The sequence below is a fragment of the Maylandia zebra genome, linkage group LG23 (genome assembly GCF_041146795.1).
Source record: "Maylandia zebra isolate NMK-2024a linkage group LG23, Mzebra_GT3a, whole genome shotgun sequence".
NCBI lineage: Eukaryota > Metazoa > Chordata > Actinopteri > Cichliformes > Cichlidae > Maylandia > Maylandia zebra.
The window spans coordinates 37,096,526-37,117,031 of NC_135188.1; the positions used below are offsets into that span (position 1 = coordinate 37,096,526).

The 20,506-nt window shown below is 38.2% G+C and overlaps 1 long non-coding RNA gene across 1 annotated transcript; it reads left to right on the forward strand.

Moving 5' to 3' along the window:
• Positions 1-16,471: 16,471 nt before the first annotated feature.
• On the forward strand, positions 16,472-17,796 carry LOC106676467 (uncharacterized). The gene is made up of 3 exons (XR_002721532.3): positions 16,472-16,824; positions 16,908-16,988; positions 17,477-17,796. It is a non-coding gene; the product is annotated as an uncharacterized LOC106676467 (long non-coding RNA).
• The last annotated feature ends 2,710 nt before the right edge of the window (positions 17,797-20,506 follow it).

A 20,506-nucleotide genomic window follows, 5' to 3' on the forward strand; every position in this document is an offset into this window, starting at 1 on the left:
TGTCGATCTTACGTGCTGCACAATAATGCTTAATATTTAGTATTTACTGTTATATTCACATAGATCATCGTGATGTTGTTTATTATGTTGCTCTTTTTTTTCTCAACAGGTGATCCAGGTGATTGATGTATGTATTTTTTGTCTGCTTATTTTGTTGGTTTTTGTTTTTTGCCCTTTATCCCTGTCCCTCTTCCCCGCTGTTTTTCTTTCCCTCTTTCTTTCTCCCCTTTCTTTTCCCCAGTCAAGTCTGTCCTGTATTTAGCAAGTGAAAATAAAATAAAATAAACAATAAAAAGGTGAATCAAATAGACCATTACGGCAAGGCTGGGATGGTCCATTTGGTAAAGTAAATCCGTTGGGCATCTTTCTTCGCCTTTAGACAACAATTCTGATGGCAAAAGAGCCAAACGGGACAGTCAAAAAAAAAAAAAAAAATGAAAGACAGAATGACACAGAGGACACTGATTGGCTCAAGGAAGGCAAGCAAAAGTTATTGGTCTTGGGAAATGATGACAGTATTTGGTTTTGACAGCGTGGGAAACAGGTAGTGAAGCAGAGAATAGACTAGAAATCGAACACCCAAAAAGCAAGCAGATGACTGGCAACAGATCTTCCTTATTAACTTAAACATGCTACACAAATGAAGCTTATGTATATGATCACCTTTTCCCTCAACAATCAAAATCAGCACTAGAACAACACCTTATCTGAATGTTCAATGTTTTGTTTACAGCAAAAAATAATTTCACTGCCTTCTGAAAACTATGTATGAAAGAAAGGGGTAAGGGTTTGATGTATAAATCTTCAGATTGTATGATCTACAATGCCACGAGAAAATGCAGGGTAGCCAATTAGAGCACTGATTCTCAGCTGCCTTGACTTTAACTGTAAGGCTACTCCTGAGCCAACAAAGCCCTCATTAAATATATTTTGAGATGTGCATTGGATGTTCAAATGTACTCATGCTGTATCTGTTTTAAAACCAAAAAAGCTGGCAGAAGCTACGCTGACTCCGTATTTAAGGAGCTTACAACTTGGACAGTACTCATTGTCTTGTTTTTCAGCAGGCTCAGCTAAAGCACCACCAGTCTGATATGTACCTCAGTGATATTAAACCTGACAGGACATGAAGCATTCTTGCAAGTAGTGACAGAATTTATTATGGGAACTCCTTATGAGAAGACTTATGTTCATTTTCACTTGAAAATTTGGATTTGTGTTCCAAGAAAGGCTCACAGTAATGTGATTTTTCCTCAATTACAAGACCTCAGACTAAAGAATTTATAGTTATCACAGTTGTTGAGTATGCATGGGTTTTGTGGGGCCTCTTTTTAGTCAATCCAATTATATTAAACCTCTGAGGGTTCCCAGGGTTAATATTATTGAGCCTATAATCACAGATAGAAACAATCTGTTTCAGAAAAAACAAAAATAGTTCAGGTAGAATGATCCTTGTCTTTGTTTTCTGATTGCCAAGACATGGGAGAGCAATTGAATAAAAACAAAAGTGGCATATTCTAATTACCGAGAGTTATAATAGAGAAATGTCACCAATGACAACTTAAGGGTTTAAAATGATTTCTACCCTTTTTTGTCTTCTGCAATCCCTATGTGTTACAGCTTGTATGATTCATAGAAGAGGCATGGGTTTTTTCTCTTTTTCAAGGGAGTGAGGTATGCTGTGGGTATTTGAAAAAAATTTCTTAAATAGAAGAAACTTAATGTGCTGTGAGACGGTTACATACGCACCCAGATTATGGAAGAAATATAGTATCATCAGAATTCAACTATTTTTAGACATTGAATTTATAACACTGAATTTTTATCCTCCAAATTTCCCGGCAAAAATATTCACCTGCAAAAATTCACCTGCAAAAAATTCACCTGCAAAAATTCACCTGCAAAAATTCAACTGCAAAAGTGATGAACTTGAATGACCCAAGCCAGAGCAATCAGCACTAAATCGAGTCGAGCGGCTCTCAGCCAATTAAATTACTCTTCTTGATCACATGACACCGTTAGCAGGCAGTGTGTCTCCTAAAAGAGAGCTGTTTAAAGGTGAGTGATTTTTTCTCTTAAATAGAAATCATTACAGAACGCCTAGTCCTACTTAAAACCCCATTCATTTTTCTTTTATTTTATCATCTACTCGAACTAAGGAAAACGTTTGACTAACTCAAAGACAATTTCCACGCCTCCCCTGCCTGTCTGCAGAGGCAGTTTTGAATTTAGGAGCGGCAAGATGGCAGCGGCAAACCCTGGCGGTTCTCCGGTAAGTATATTGTTTTTTATCTTCAAGTTTGTCTTTTGAAACGTTAATTTTATTTAAATCCGTTGCTCACGTATAAAGTACACAGACGGGGTCTTTGCTCAACTCGTCTGAGGCGTGTCTCACTAAGCGCTACATGCTAGCATCTTGCTAACCGAGCTACCCTTTACATGCTGTGCTTTAGAAAATAGGATACTCGGTACAAAACCATACTCCGCAGATTTTGATAGATAGACGAACACTGCAAATATAATGTTGGAAATGAGAACGGCCTTTGGTGAAGGGGTAAAATACACCATGAATAAAGCCATAGAGTGAATGGCTGTCATGGTTGCAGAACGGCCTGATTTAATGACAAGAATGGGGAAGAGTGAGGCGAAGTGAACCAAAGCCACAAAACACGGTCAGACAAGGCGGGAAAAGGGCAGTGATCTGTCCGTCAGTATGAAGTTGGTGTGTGCTTTGGTGAACAAAAACTCGAGACCGGTAGCAGGAAGATGGGAGACTCGTGTTTCACTGGAATAGTGGTGAATTAAAACATCCTTTGTTGGGTGTAAATGCATCCATACAGGCGAGACAGAGGCAGACCAGACAGTGAAGAAAACAAGGCAAACATTAGAAATATTAAAACGGAAATATAGGATTAATATAACATACAATTAGGAATAAATGTAAGGAACACAATGTAAATTATATTGTAAAGTCATTAAAACAGCATACTCTGATTAAAAGAAACATAATTGAGTAGGATAATAATAATAATAATAATAATAATAATAATAATAATAATAATAATAATAGTAATAATAATAATAATAATAAACATGTACAAGATGGGTATGTATACTTGTACCCAGAATTTAACAACTATAAAGTTGTAGCATGTCAGTACCTTACCCCATCCATTATATCCACACTTTCAGAAAAGGATATGGTCAATATCTTTAGAAATACTATCTAAACTTAAACGGGATATTCCCTCTACCTCTTGTATACACCCTCAGGGTTTGTGATCAGCCAGCGGCTGATATGATAATTAATCCTGTAAAATAATATTCTTTCGGTTTATGAATCTGTTTGTGTAACCCGTTCATGTGTTACGCCTGTTGTTCTTGCGTTGTGTTCTGGCGTGAAAGTAAGAGGCAGGAGACAGTACTGGGTGTTTGGCTCTTTACTGCACATCTGCAACACAGAAATATGTGTCTGATCTGTGTGTGTCACACGCCTGCCAGTACACCTCTCCTGACGAAGGAAAAAAGAGTGCATGCTGTTAAAAAGCGAGTACGTTCTCAAGCCGCTAGCGATCAGGCTAACTTAGCATGCTAGCATTTCAGCTGCGTTCTCAGCTAAAACTCATTATAAGCGTATATTAGTGAACTCCGCCCTCCACAAAACTTATCCCGAATGAGTCTCTTAATGACAAACAAAAACGCGGCGGTTCAGCTGTATTCACATTGCAGCTTGGGGTCTGAACAAACTTTAATTCGCAGAGAGCAACGTGGCAGTGACTTACCTCCGGCCATGCTGAAAGGAGCTGTGACCGGGGCACACATGCACGCGCCTACGTCACCACGCAGCGCACACACACACGAACGCACACAGACTCAGATCACACAGGTAGGAGATTAAGATGCAAAATGACATATTTAATTTAAAAAAGGGTGTTTTGGGTGAAATTCAAAAGTATTTAACACATATGTTACATTTGCATGGATTTCTTAATCCGTTTCCACTGTTAGCAGAAGTTGTGCATGCAGTTTTGGCGTGCTGCTCTCCAAGACTACAAGCTGCGTTAAAGTTGGAAGTAACTGGGTGATGTTCCACTGTTGAAGATCAGCTGTGCCCATTTGTTGCACATTGTTGGAATGGAGAAGTTGAGGCCCTTGCAGGCTACCCACAATTTCCCCAAACTGAGCGATTATATATCTTGCTTCCATATTTGTATCTTGTTTAATTTTATACATTGATTAATGACCTGCAGAATCTCCTCATATTAAGTGATTCATAATTGTCACTTTATGCTTTCTCCATCTCTAAAGTGATGACATCCTTGCATTACATACTTTAGGTTCATTTTCTGCAGGCAGGTTTCTGACAGAGAACAGGCAGATTTACACTATAACATGCAGCGTTTTATAGATGGACACATAAAGAAATGAAAAATTACATGTAACTTTCTAAAACACTTTGTTACATTTATGATGAAGTAGATTAAACACATTTATGTCGGCCTTGGCTGATAGTTCTTGTCTTTAAATGAACTTTGTGTGTGTTTCAGGTACTGCACTCTCAAAGACTGAATGAAGCAGCATTGCAGCCATGGGTCACTGTGAGCATTACAGGGAAGGTTGAAGCCGCCCACTGCACCTGTAAGGCCGGAGTCGCGGAGACCTGCACCAACGTCACTGTTCTTCTGTTTAATGTAGAAGCAACAGTGTTGATGAACGGATGGTCTTTCAGGGTTGACCAAGCTGGTACCCTGGCCACCTGGACTCTGTTCTCTGCAAGATGTTGCAAAAAACAAAATCATATGGAGACAATATTGGACACAAAAAATATATATATAACATTTTAGTTAAATGTAGCATTAACTCATAAACCCATCCCTCTTCTCAGCTGTTTCTCTTTCCCTCTTTCTTTCTCCCCTTCTTTACCCCAGTCAAGTCTGTCCCGTATTCAGTAAGTGAAAATAAAATAAACAATAAAAGGTGAATCAAATGGACCATTACGGCAAGGCTGGGATGGTCAATTTGGTAAAGTAAATCCGTTGGGCATCTTTGTTTGCCTTTAGACAACAATTCTGATGGCAAAAGAGCAAAACGGGACAGGCAAAAAAAAAAAAAAAAAAAGCATTAACTCATAAGTCTTGCTAAAGTACCTTGTATTCTGATTCATCACAGCAGCAGTTCGATTGGATGATGTCAGCAACTGCAGCAAGTGTCTTGCTGACTGAATAATTTCATCTTACATAATCTGAAAGAAACACATAAAGACAGAAACAATTTATAAATTAACGTTCGATAAAATCTAAGAATTAATCATTTATTAGCAGTGTTGGGACTAACGCGTTATTAAGTAACGCGTTACAGTAACTACGTTATTATTGTGGTAACGAGCACGGTAACTAGTTATTATGCCAAAACCGGGAACGCGTTAATCGTTACTGGGATTTAGATAGGCTCGTTATTCGTTACTTCGTGTGGTAGCTATCGCGGAGCTTCCACAGATTCAATAACATTAGCAAGTGGTGGAAGCCAGCAGGTGCATGAAGGATAAGGGAGGCAAGAGGAGAGACCCGAAGCAGCCGCCGGTCCGAGTATCAGGTGAACTGAACTTCAGGTAAGAAGTTATGACCTGCAGTGTATCTGAGTCACATATAAATCAAGTTTAGGTGGAGTTTATTTTCGTTATGCTGACTTTTTCATACTGCGTGCTAGCTAGCATGACTGAGTTTCTATACAGCTGGGTGGGTGCTATGTTACTGATGTTGAACTTTATTTTGTTCATACGGTTAATTATTAGAGTTGCCAACTGTCCCGTAAAAAACAGAATCATCTCGTATTCAGAGAAAATATTACGGGTTTCGTATTGAGGTGAAAATAAACATTTTGTCCCGGACTTCAGCTACAATGAAAAAGACACAAAGTTATTCTGTGTTTACGCCGCACAGCTGCCTCTTCTTCTCTCATTCTCTCTCCTGTTTCTACTTCAGTCATGAAACTGATCAATGATCAGCTGATCGGCTTTTCTCTCTTGTTTATTTATCGCTCACTTTGCGCCAGAAAGAGGAAACCAGCGGATGTCGCGCTAAACAACAGCAGCACGTTTAAGCTTGATCAGCTGTTGTTAGAATTTATTTAATATTAATTTCTACTCTGGGCAACTTTGGGCTGACTCAGCATGTAACAGAGGCCACACATAATAGAGGACACACTCTCGACCTACTGATCTCCAAGAGCCTGAGCATTTCAAACATTACTGTGTCTGATGTGGGCTTATCTGATCATTACTGTGTTTTCTTTGAAAGTAAAATCTCAGCCCACACAAATATATCAACAGCAGTGATCACAAAACGGTGTATAACTGAAGACAGTAGTGAGATCTTTAACCAGGTCTTCCCATTAACACCTGACCTGTCCAAAGGTTCAGTCAATGAGCTCGTCAATAGCTTTAATGCAAAAATGTTAAATGTAATGGATACTATTGCCCCCATTAAGGTGAAGGTTATTTCTGGAAGGAAAAAGTCTCCATGGAGAAACTCCACACTAGTGAAAAATGAAAAAAGAGAGTGTAGGAAAGCTGAGCGCAGATGGAGAAAAACAAACCTCCAGGTTCATTATGACATCTATAAAGAGAAACTTCACAATTATAATTTACAACTGAGGAGTGCAAGAAGGTCCTCTGACATCATCACTAAAAACAGCCATAATGCTCGGATCTTATTTTCTACAGTTGACAGGCTAACAAACCCTCCTGTGCCAGTGGCAGCTGAACTTCATTCAACCATGGCCTGCAATGACTTTGCCAAATTCTTCACAGACAAAATCCAAAAGATTAGACAAGCAGTTGGTACATCAACAGCAGATCCAGGATATGTACTGTGTCCACCGAAAAACTGTTTAAACACCATCAAACAGTTTCACCCGATTAACAGCAAAGACCTGGAGGACATCTTAGGTCAACTGAACTCCTCCTCTTGCTGTTTAGATGTCCTGCAAACAAGTTTTTTCAAAAAGGTCTCAAAGACTTTAGAGTCAGACCTGTTACAGATCGTCAACTTTTCCTTAATGTCAGGTGTGTTTCCAGAACCACTAAAAACTGCTGTAATCAAACCTATACTGAAAAAGGACAATCTTGACAAGACACAAATGAAAAACTACAGGCCGATCTCAAATCTCCCATTTTTAAGTAAGATCATTGAAAAAGCAGTTTCTCAACAGCTCAATTACTTCTTAAAACAGAATAATTGCTACGATGCCTTCCAGTCAGGTTTTAGACAGAACCACAGCACTGAAACCGCTCTGACAAAAGTGTTTAATGACATATGTCTGAACACAGACAGGGGAAAAATGTCAGTCCTAGTTTTACTGGATCTCAGTGCAGCATTTGATACAGTTGACCACAACATATTACTCAAACGACTGGAGAACTGGGCAGGTCTTTCAGGAACTGTACTAAACTGGTTCAAAACATACTTAGAAAACAGGAAATACTTTGTATCAATAGGTAACTTCACATCCGAGCAGACAAGTATCACATGTGGAGTTCCCCAAGGTTCCATCTTGGGACCCCCTCTGTTTAACATTTACATGCTCCCACTGGCACAGATTATAAAGAACAACAAAATAAACTACCACAGCTATGCAGATGACACACAAATATATATCACAATGTCACCAGGAGACCGAGGCCCTGTACAGGCTCTTGGTAAATGCATTGAGGAAATTAATGACTGGTTGTGCCACAATTTTCTCCAACTAAACAAAAACAAAACTGAAGTAATAGTCTTTGGCGCCAAAGAAAAACGATTACAGGTCACCAGAGAACTTCAATCTATACATCTAAAAACCACAAACCAGGCGAGAAATTTGGGTGTAGTGATGGATGCAGACCTAAACTTAGAAAAACACATTAAGACAATAACAAAATCAGCTTACTATCACCTCAAGAATATTTCAAGGATAAAAGATCTGATGTCTCAACAGGACCTGGAAAAACTAGTCCATGCATTCATTTTTAGTAGGCTTGATTACTGTAACAGCATCTTTACAGGTCTACCTAAAAAATCAGTCAGACAACTACAGCTCATTCAGAACTCTGCTGCTCGAGTCCTCACTAAGACCAAAAAAGTGGACCACATCAGTCCAGCTCTGAGGTCTTTACACTGGCTGCCTGTCCGTCAGAGGATAGACTTTAAAGTTCTGATGCTGGCCTATAAAGCTCTGAATGGTTTAGGACCAAAATACATCAGTGACCTCCTGACCCAGTATGAACCTTCCAGATCCCTCAGGTCATCTGGATCCGGTCTTTTATCAGTTCCCAGAGTCAGAACCAGACACGGAGAAGCTGCATTCAGCTTTTATGCTCCTTATATCTGGAACAAACTCCCAGAAAGCCTCAGATCAGCTGAAACACTCAGTTTATTTAAATCCAGGTTGAAGACTCACCTGTTCTCAGCTGCATTTGAATAAAGCACCAAATCCACACTTTTAAGCTTAAATTTCAAAACTTACACTAACTACTGATCTTATCTATTTCTGATTTTATCCGTTTTGATTTTATATACTGTTTTGTTTGTTTGTTAAGCTTAAATTTCAAAACTGATTTTATCTACTGTTCTGATTTTATCTGTTTTGATTTTATATACTGTTTTGTTTGTTTGTTTGTTTGTTTGTTAAGTGGGTTTAGAGCTCTGGGTAGCTCCCCAGCTGGGTCTAGACTGGGTCTAGAGAGTATTTTAAATTCAGGGAATTTAAAATAGAAAGTAGCTCGTCCACAGAAGGACTGGTAGCTCCCCTTACGATAAGGGTTCAGATCGCGCGAACAGGTGTGGGATTAGAGCTCTGGGTAGCTCCCCAACTGGGTCTAGACTGGGTCTAGAGAGTATTTTAAATTCAGGGAATTTAAAATAGAAAGTAGCTCGTCCACAGAAGGACTGGTAGCTCCCCTTACGATAAGGGTTCAGATCGCGCGAACAGGTGTGAAATGTGTGTTTAGTTAGTTTGTTTGTTTGCTTGTTTTAATCAATTTTAAATCATGCTTTTTATTTGTTTTTGTTTCTAATGTCTCTGTAAAGCACTTTGAATCACCTTGTTGTTGAATTGTGCTATACAAATAAATTTGCCTTGCCTTGCCTTGCCTAGTATCAGCTGATGTTTGCTGGAGCCACAGCTGTAAAGCTGCTGGTCAGGATGTCGGTTTGGATATGTGGTGAGATGGAAACATGAAGATGAAACCAGGAGATGTCCTTACTGGATCATCAGAGCTGAACAGGTGATGGAGAAACAGGTTTACCTTTTAGGTGACATGAATGAGTTGAAGGGAAGTTATGAACTGTTTCTGAGAGACAAATAACACCAGGATCCTTTTTTTACTTAGCTGACAGCTGGTAACTGTGCAGGGGCGGGTCTAGCAAAGTGTTGCCAGGGGGGCAGGTAGGGCATTAACAGGGAGAGGGGGGCACAAGGAAATACTTTTCTTTCTTATTCTCATTTAAAATGTCTCGCTTTTAAAAAAATAATTATCTGAGAATTTCCGAGTTCTGAGTACAATCGAAAGCACCACTACTGCAGTTTTTGTGTTGGATGTAAAAAGCAGGGTAGAATCATGCGGCGGTCAACGACGATCCAGGCGTGGGATTTCTCTCATGGAACTGTGCACATTGTTTTTGTCCTTTCTATTGGTAGGTGGCACAGTGCACTTGTGGCAAGTAAGCAAGCTAGAAGACTGGCAGTCTGGCTGGGTAACCAGTTACGGAAGCAACACATTAACAAGAGAATTCTGAGTAAAACCAAAGTTACTTTCCCTAGTAACTAGTTACTCTGAAAAGTAACAAGTAACTTGAAGTAACTGAGTTACTTTTGATAGAAGTAAATAGTAATGTAAATAAGTTACTAATTTAAAGTAACTTACCACACACTGTTTATTAGATACCAATATGAATATGTCTACCATAAAACCTGTGTGGAGCGAAGTTATATTCAATCAAGATGGTCTGGCCATTCTCGTTTCCAACATTATATTTGCAGTGTTCGTCTATCTATCAATATCTGCGTAGTATGGTTTTGCACCAAGTATCCTATTTTCTAAAGCACAGCATGTAAAGGGTAGCTCGGTTAGCAAGATGCTAGCATGTAGCGCTTAGTGAGACACGCCTCAGACGAGTTGAGCAAAGACCCCATCTGTGTACTTTATACGTGAGCAACGGATTTAAATAAAATTAACGTTTCAAAAGACAAACTTGAAGATAAAAAACAATATACTTACCGGAGAACCGCCAGGGTTTGCCGCTGCCATCTTGCCGCTCCTAAATTCAAAACTGCCTCTGCAGACAGGCAGGGGAGGCATGGAAATTGTCTTTGAGTTAGTCAAACGTTTTCCTTAGTTTGAGTAGATGATAAAATAAAAGAAAAATGAATGGGATTTTAAGTAGGACTAGGCGTTCTGTAATGATTTCTATTTAAGAGAAAAAATCACTCACCTTTAAACAGCTCTCTTTTAGGAGACACACTGCCTGCTAACGGTGTCATGTGATCAAGAAGAGTAATTTAATTGGCTGAGAGCCGCTCGACTCGATTTAGTGCTGATTGCTCTGGCTTGGGTCATTCAAGTTCATCACTTTTGCAGTTGAATTTTTGCAGGTGAATTTTTGCAGGTGAATTTTTTGCAGGTGAATTTTTGCAGGTGAATATTTTTGCAGGGAAATTTGGAGGATAAAAATTCAGTGTTATAAATTCAGTGTCTACAAATAGTTGAATTCTGATGGTACTATATTTCTTCCATACCAGATGCTCACTAGTGCAACATGCAAATGTCACTTTATATTGAGACCCACTGTTTGCAATTCATTTCCATTCTGGTTTTAAAGTAATTTAGCAAATCGTGTCTGTTGCAAAGTACATACAATAATAACTAGCATAATATTATAGACTTGAGTTTAAAGTACAACAAAAAACTTGGTAAACAACTACACAAAGTCTAAGTTATTATTTACCTATTTAACCCTGTGAGGTCATCATTGTATGTCATAACCTTAATCCTAACCATCGGCGTAACTTTGTGCTGAACATTGGAGGAGGGGGTGTCAAGATCTCTAAATAAATAACTAAATAAATCTGGGTAACTTCCCAGATGATCGAACATGCAGCTATTTTGCTGGTAATAACTAAAATGAATAAAGAAAACAGCCTATTTATATAAGATAATTCATAATTTTATTTGGGGGGTTTTATTGATTGGGTCAGATTATTTGGGGGGGGGGGCATTTTAATAAAAAAAATATTATGATTGTTGGGTTATAATTAAAGTTAAAGTTACGGTTGGGGTCATCACTAATAATGACATCAATGATACATGATGAAATACATCATTCTGTTTAACAATGTTTATATTACACACCTTGCTAGGTGAGGAAGAAGAGGCATGCTGCCATCATGCTGCTTCAACAAGATGTGCCATGAGCAAATTGTAAATGGTGCGTCAGTTTCATTTGTCAGCATAAATCTGATTATTGAACAACATTGCTAACAAGCTCCAATGTTTCCTTAAAAACCTTTAAACCTTTACTAAATTTCATTTACTTTATCTGCTTTTTTTTTTTTCTTTACCTCAGTCCAGTGTTGGTGAGCTTGTGAAGTGGGAGGTGTTTTAGCAGTTTAATGTACCAGTTTAATGTAAGTTCTCTAAAAGATTTTAAATCAGTTGTGACTAATGTGCTCAGTTGTTTTTATCTGAGACTGGTGTTTGCATATGTGCCTATTTAATGTGTTTTTCATTGTAATGCCTGCTTTGATGAAGCTATTCTCCAACCCCAAGATAAGCTTCTCGTATGGGAGACAATAAGTAATCTTAACGTTAATTAAGCATTCTGCTCTGTGCTTCTAGAATTGTCTTCATTGTGTGCCCACTTGTAGTGAGAGCAGCCTCAGTCCTAATTCATCTCCATTAATGGATAAATGCTAGTACGCACAGATAAATTTGCAATCAATATATGTTTTGCGATTATTTGTAGTTCTAATAGGCCTAATACAAATCAGCATCTTCATTTTTCGTTGGTTTTTTTTGTTTGTTTTTCCGCAAGCCACGGTTCACATTAGCAAAGGCTTCTGTGAATAGCAAAATGTTTGAATTTTTAAGTCCAATTAGCATTTGATAGAACATCCAGAAGGTGGTGTGTTCCATCCAAACTACAGGCAATCATGTCAATCTGCTAATGATCAAAGCAACTCAACGAGGGAAAAATTTCCCTCAACAAATTTCCAGCAAGCAACTTCTCTCAACCACATGATAAATACATCACTGGAAGTACAAATTTTTCCCGAGCAAACAACAGTTGCCAGTGGGTCACTAGCCTTGACTTTCTCAGCAGTTGCGAACACCAATTGGGGAATACTCACTTTCCCCTGGCGTTTGGTGTTTGCCAGGTAGCTGCCAACCGGTCTGTAGGCCTATGTGACTGAGGGCTTATTAGACCGCCACAAATAAATAATTGAAAACGTGACAACAAAGGACTACTTAAGAATGGGAAAAATAACAACATTTTATGATCTACTTACATGCTAAGTTAAATCTTTAAAATATAAAAAAAACCATTAATGGCTTGTTTACAAAATGTAAAGAACTTAAAGGGAAACACTTTTCACTGTGTTTGAAAGTTTAAGACATTTGGGGAAAAACTCTATATGATATGACAACGTTAGGCTAAAAAAAATCCCACTTGACCCAAAGTTGTTCATGCTTGATTAGTCTCCAGAAGAATACAATTATTATAATAATAGGAGTAAAGGAGGTGTTTTGTTTTCATCCAATTTTGCTTCAATAATGCAAATCTCTCTGGGGTGGTATCAAACAATGATAGATTTTTTTGGCATAATACAATAAAATTATAGGTGACAGCTTATCTTACATTCAGTCAGGACCACTGAAAGAAAAAGCTGCAGTGATTTATATATGCCAGCTGTCTGAGCACATCTCCCTACCCAAATGTGTGGATACATGGAAGCCTAAAGCAGAAGCAAAAACCTCCCACCCAAAGTTTAAAAACCATTTTCATGAAACAGCAGTGTTTTTTGTAAAGCATGTTTAACCATATATTATATACAGGTTTTTAAGCTGTAAATAAACAATGCCCGGAAAAGTCTTGTTTCAGCAAGAAAATGCTAAACCACATATTTCTCATATTATAAAAGCAGGACTTTGTAATAAAAATCCTATATCCAGCAAGAAGAGGAACAAATTTTGCTTTCAGAATTACAGCAGCTCCCAAGATAGTAGAGTGGTGTTGAAACAAAAGGCAATGCACTTTATTCCTTTGCATTTGTATTCTTAGTTTTAACATTTAGAAAGTCAACAGTACAGTATTCATTTGAATTAATGATTTAAATTTGGAATGTCAAAGCCACTTTAAAGTGATAGTGAAAAGAAACTACACCCTCTGTCAGTTCAGGACATAACAGAAGTCATCTGGTTTTTAGCAGATTTTAAAATTAGGTAAATATAGCCTCACGTGAATGGCACAACATATTCCACATTTCTTTATTTAATGAACAAAAACTAAGCCGAAATGCAGAATAGTGTGTGAAATACTAAGAACAGAATTACTGCTTCTATAGACAGCAGCCAGGTTCTGTTCACTTGATTAACTGATCAGTCGATTGATTAATTCACAAGGAAGTGTGAAGATCTCTATAAAAGCACAGGTTTTGTCAGTTTGTTGGTCTGGAGCATTCAGGTATGTGTTAACACAATGCCCAGGAGGAAAGACATCAGACATGGTGTGAGAGAAGCAATTGTTGCTCTCCATCAATCTCAGAAGGGTCGTGAGGCCATTTCCAAAAAATCAGAAGTCCATTATTCCACAGTGAAAAAGATTCACAAGTGGAAAAGATTCAAAAGAGTTACCAGTCTTCCCAAGAGTTGATGTCCATACTAACTTATCCCAAGGTCAGACCATACATTGCTCAGGGAAAAAACCCAAGAGCTTCTTCTCTACTCGAGTTTGACTCTACAGGCTTCCCTTAGCATGCTAATTGTTAAAGTTCATGACAGTGCAATTAGAAAAAGGCTGAACAAGGATGGCTTGTTTGGAAAGTCTCCTCTTTCTAAAAAGAAGAGGGCAGCTCAGCTTGGGTTTGTAAAGTTGCGTCTGAGCAAATCACAAGATGTTTGGACAGATGAGACCAAAGTGGAGATACTTGGCTGTGATACTGTGGTATTATCGTAAGATAGCTGTGTATGAACAAATGGCTGAAAACCTCAGTGAACTGAAGAAATGTTGAAAAGAAGACTTGCTCAAAATTCCTCAACAGCGATGTGAGAGACTGATTAAAGTCGTACAGAAAACTATTACTGCAAGTTACTTCCAGTTACCGATGATAAAGGTAGCTCTACAAGCTTAGTTTTTAATGTAGTATGTCAGTCCGGATATGAATTATCTTTTCTTTTTACCATCAATTTACATCTTGGGCCACAAGCAGCCTAAGTGGGTTTCAACTGCTCCCATTTCTTTTAGTGTAATGAAGTTTAACTTGCAAACTGAATCACTGACGTGTCTTAAGAAAAAAGAAGTGAAATAAAATGTATCAGTTCTTCTACTTTATTAAAAATGCTGGTATAGTAAATCAAAAAAACCTGTCAGCACAGCTCACTGGACTTAAGCAATGCAGTCAGCAGACTGGACCTTTCGGGAAACTGATTCTTGCCCACAGGCCATATGTTTGACACCCTCATGTTTAAATCAGTTGTAGCATTCCTGTTTTAATGTACATTCCAAACAGTATCTCAACCTTATTGGAAATTCTGCTGCACTACGACATTACAAAAAAGCATCCAATTGTCTGCAATGAAAACCTACTTGTACAAATGCATAGGTATACTTACTTACTTACCCAATTGTTATTCATGCCACAATGAATGCATTGAAGTGAACCAATGTGGCTCTTGCTCATTATGCAGTGACATGATCCAGACCACACAAAGGCTCTGCAGATTTAAACATATTCAAACAGAGTCACAATGAAAAGTTGTAAATGTGCTGCAAGGCTGTGTGAGTTAGATAGTGTCATGCAGACATCCTCAGTCCATCTGTGGTAACTAATTATGTCAGCATCAGCAGCTAATTAGAAAGGGAAAAATGTGGAAATGCCAGATGTTGAATGCCCAGATCAATCAGGCTGGAATATAAAAGTTGCTGCTGCAACTTAGTTTCAGTACTGGGTTGGTTTATTCTCTCTAGCACCCATGAGCTCATGTGGATGTGAGAGTGAGAGCTGCCTTTAGAAAATGTTTGTGCTTTAATAGAATACGAAAAAAAAATGGAGAGGGGTTTCTACATTTCTCTTCTTTTTTTTACCCCCCTTTGGATCAATTGTGCTGAAAAGAGCGACAAGTAAGATTGCTTTTTTTTTTTTGACTTACTACCATTATCCGAATGGAATGAGCACTGAAAGTTTCTCCCATTAATCATTACAGCAACCAAGTCGCTCTCACTTTTTTCCTGTACACGAGTGGTATGTCCTGCACACACACAACTAAAGGTGGAACGCAAACAGTGGAAAAGCTACCTAAAAATAATATGAGATCATATTGCACTCAGACACCCAGACAGGCTCAGGGACAAATAAATACACACATACTGTATAAAAGCTCCCAACACTGGCATTGAATTCCCGGCCTGATCTCAGCAGGGTTGGTGCAGTTGAAAAGCTAATCCAGAGGTGTGTAGGTGGTGCAGGGACACATAAAGGAAAGGGCTGGCACGCACAGCAACACAAGTCTGTCATTAAGTAGAGATACAAAAACAAAGTGGAGCAATTTGTTGGAGATGTGAAGTTGTCCAAATTATAGACGTTCGATTAAAACGGTCAATAAAGCTGTTATTGCAGCAATATGTCACCAAAGTCTTTTAAGAATATTTGGCTTTTATCTGTGAAGGCTTTAACGAGGTAACCCTTCTTATAGTTGTATACAGACTATATGAGAAAATGAGAATGAATACCATGCAAATGACAAGTCATTTTTGTTACTGCAGCACTTTGTTTTTTTGTTTTTCCATTTTGTTCCATGTAGTGATTATCACACAGCAACACTCAACACTCAAGCTTTTATATATACAGAACTAGATATAGATTTAGGGTTAGTATATACAGAGTATATCTATGAATATGTATGTGTATCTATATCATATATAGAGCGACACCCATTTTTTTTGGTATTTTAAGTGGTTTTGAGCAATAGTAGTTAAGGCTTTTTGAAGAACTTTCAAAGTTTTTTTCTTTCCAGTCTTTGTACCTGAACATTTTAAGGAAGGTTTTGTATGTGTGTGTGTGTCTCTGTGTTAGGAGCCTTTTTTTTATGATTCATAGGTCAGTATTAAGTGGCCTAACTCCTAAGGTGATTCAGAAAGAGCTATTTACTGGAAATCATAGTTCATCAGTTTCCACCGACACAGTGGAAAACTGTTAGTCAGGTGTAGCCCAGATGGAAAAAAATCATACTTATTCTCTTTACATTAACTGTCCACATCAACAAGCGTCGTATTTCCTATGACCATTGAATGCACCTCTCAGTTCACCCCACGTGAGGGCACCTAGCTCAGCAACCAATCAGAGCCTACCCAGGCCGCATTGACCCTGTCAGCCAGGAAGTGAAGTGGAGGTGCATGGTGCTCCCGGGTTTTTTCTCATCTCAGCAAGAGGAGTGGAGGCATCTACTACTCAAACCGAGAAATCCACGGACAAAAGAGAGGAAAACTCAGGATTGAGAGGAAGGAAAGCCAGCGCACTTACCTGCTGGAAGTCCGGAGTCGAGTGGCTGGATGAAGGAGAGAGGCAACGTCGGTAAGACGAGTGTTATTCTGATGGAAAAAACTTGTAGAGACTTACCGTCGCGATCATGCTAATGCTAGCTCGGTGTCTCACAGGCTAACCACTCACCTTTCATCCGGAGAGCTGCTGCAATTCCAACGCCAGTGTGTGTTGGGCTTTTGTGAAACAGAGCAACGGTGAGCAACATGTTCTTAGCTGCTCTAAAGCTAATTTTTGTCAGTTCACTGTGAGTTTAAAGTAATCTAGAGGGTAATTTTTAGTGCATTTCTCTCTCACGAATAGGCCTATAGTGTGGAGAAATTAAGCACACTGCTTTAATGCCTCTGAACTGAACTCACATGTATATTTTGTTGCTTATTTGCACATAGTTCTGAATTTGTTATGGTGTATTGTATTTTGAGTGTCAATGGTTACTTACCATAAGTATTGTTTAATTAATGTTTACATGAATAGAGAAATATTTGAGCAACTTAGATGTTTAGTTCTCATATTTGATATGCTTGAAAATTGAATGTTGTACAACAGAACTGTGAGATTTGATAAGATTTAAGATGTTGATGCAATGAATATGAGGTGATGCAATATTTTGATTTTGTATTTTAACCTTAAACAGTGCATCTGAAACAGACTGATTAGAATGTACATTTTATGACCTGGATTATAGGTCAGGTTTTTTGGAGAGGACGGAAAAGTCCAAGGACCAGGACGATATTCTGGTTGTGATAGATGGCGAGCCAACCACTTTGAGGACGATCTACCCCAAAGAAGATACACACCACACACTCATACATTCCAGTTACATTCACAAGGACCTTTGAAGTTGGCTATCGCCAGCTTAACTCTAAATTCTTAAAGGGCCCCAACGAGTACTTTTATTTTGTTGAGTGTGCACACTATTTATTTTATTTTATACTTTATCTGTACAAATTGGACAAATACCTGTTATACTTTGTAACAATACAAGAGTGGCTACTCAAAAGTTAACATTGTGTCCAGGTCATTATTGCTGCTCAATACTTTGGCTCCATACGAATTTGGTGTCTTCTGATTCTGGCCAGGGTCTTATTACGAGCCCAAGTAATTATTGCGCTGTAATTCACCTTTATACCTTAAAGTTGGTTACACGTGGATTGGCCTCCAAAGAGTCTGGTCACACCAAATACTGACTTTCAAGTTTGTTAGAATTGCACAAACTCTCTTTTTGCCTTACAATACTGTATTTGCATTAACTGTCAAATAAATTGTTCAATAAATTGCTGCACTTTCCCTCCTTATTTGTGTATCAAAATATAAAGAAATCAGATGTAACTTTAGACTTTGTGCGTTATGCATGCATACATTTGCAAATGTAGAATATAGTTTGTGGCAGTATGTAGTAGTCAGTTAGCATTTCCCTGCTGTAAGCGTCACTCCATGCTGATTAAAACAAACACCTCTAATTATCTGGAAATTGTATTTGAACTGGTACAGAGATGGAACACGATGACAAACAGGCAGGAGAAACAAAAAAGCTTTAGTGTACAAACGAAATCTTTGCAAGCAACTTTGGCATTCAGCATGACAACAGGCAAAAAAAACCCCAAAACAGTGCCAAATCAGTATGCAAACCTAAAACAAAGCAGTTCCATTAATAGCGCTTGTCAGATACTTTCTATTTCAAGAGCAAGTTCTAGACCCCACGCAAAGGTGTCTAGGGACAAAATTGGACACATCCTCTCCTAGGTGTTGAGCAAACTACTGATGCTAACATTTTGTGAAGCTCGACTGACACATGCACGTACACACATATACAAGCGCACCCCCTGTGGGATGGCAGGCTGGAAGGGCTTATCCAATCTGTCAGTGTGCTGCCAGCATGCTCTACTCTCCCTCCGCTTCATGACCTGCACGCAAAGAGGCATTTACCCAATAATCTCACTGTAACACTTTTCTATGTCATATACTAAAAAGAGTTCAAAGGTTTCAGTGTGCTTATTTTTATTTTATGCTTTATTGATTGACTTTTTGTAGTAAATAGTGAAATAAGCATATTAAATAAAGAAAAAGGTATTTCTATTGTAAGTAAAGGGTGTGAATCAAATCAAATCACTTTTATTGTCACATCACATGTGCAGGTACATTGGTACAGCACATGTGAGTGAAATTCTTGTGTGCGAGCTTCACAAGCAACAGAGTTGTGCAAAATACAATAATGTAAACAAGCAAAATACAAGAATCGCTACATCTGAAACTAATAAATATATGTACAATATATAATAGTATATGCATTTCTGGATGTGTATACTAAATATTTTTCTATGTGTGTGTGTGTGTGCGTGTGTGTGTGTGTGTGTGTGTGTGTGTGTACACATATTTTACAAATTAAATAGAGTAAACAATAAATAAAATATATAAAAATATACAGAGTTGAGACATGTGCAAAACAGTGGCATTACTGTACAGTATGGAGTGCATAATGTTGAAGTTCCAGTAGTGAAGCTGAGGTGTCTATGACGTGTTCAGCAGTCTGATGGCCTGGTGGAAGAAGCTGTCTCTCAGTGTGAATATCTTTATTCATACACCAAATACTATTTCCAATTCCAGTTAAACATATATATTACACACAGTTGAATGTAATAAGTTACTGAGTGATGCAGTGCATATTCAAAATGGACTTCCCTCTCTACTGCCTGCTGGAAATGGGGTGTCTCCATAATTATGAGGCTGGAGGACAACCTGCTGGTTAATCGGGTTTTCTCCTGAACCACCAAGCCTGAATAAATTGCTCATGAGGCCATACCTGTCGAGGATACTTAACCTCCATTTTGTCCTGGGCACCATTTGCTTCTAAAGTTATAAAGGGCCCTTCATACATTTGTCTCTGTTTTTTTTTGTAGCAAAGGCCTGACTCACTGGATTCTCATTTCACACTAATTTAACATAATTCCACAGTGAAACACACAAATATAGCTTGTCATCTATTTGCATTACATGGTGGTCTGCTTTATCAGTTTTTTATTATTTTTTTCACAGATTTTCTATTAAAATGCTTGGGCAGCTACTCAAAACAATACCAAAGTGTCATTCATATTTTATTAGCTTGAGAACCCAAATTTCACACATGCTCTTCTACTTCTATAATGCACGGAAAGACACACACACATTAATATGGCTTAGGTAAGAAATTTAGATGGTTTTGCAGTGTTTTGTTTTATCATGGTTTATCTTTTACTCGACCATGCAAGGGCGACAAATTTTAAAAGACAGATAAATTTAGTAGGACTTCATTAGAATAAAGACAGCCCCATCCACACCATAGATACTCCTAGTGATTTTGTAGTAAAGAACATACATCTACGTGTTATGAGCTTATGAGAAAAAAAAAGTCTTTCATGACACAAAAGAAGATATTGGCAAGAAAGTGTGAGGGTTCTGCAGGAAGCTGCATCCTGACACTGAATACAGTGTGATGCAAGTGCTAATATTTCGGTTTTAGTCCACTAAAATTGTTTTGGGCTAAAGTATTTTGAGAGCATGCAAATATATAAGAGAGGAATAGGGGAAATTCATTAAACTGTGAGTGTCATTATTTTGTTTGAAACAATTAGCTTGCTAGAAAGCTAATGTTAGCTATGCTTTGCCAAGCTAACTTTCCTAATAGCTAAATTCATTAGCTTACCAAACTAATTGTCCACAGTTGGTTTATCAACACCAT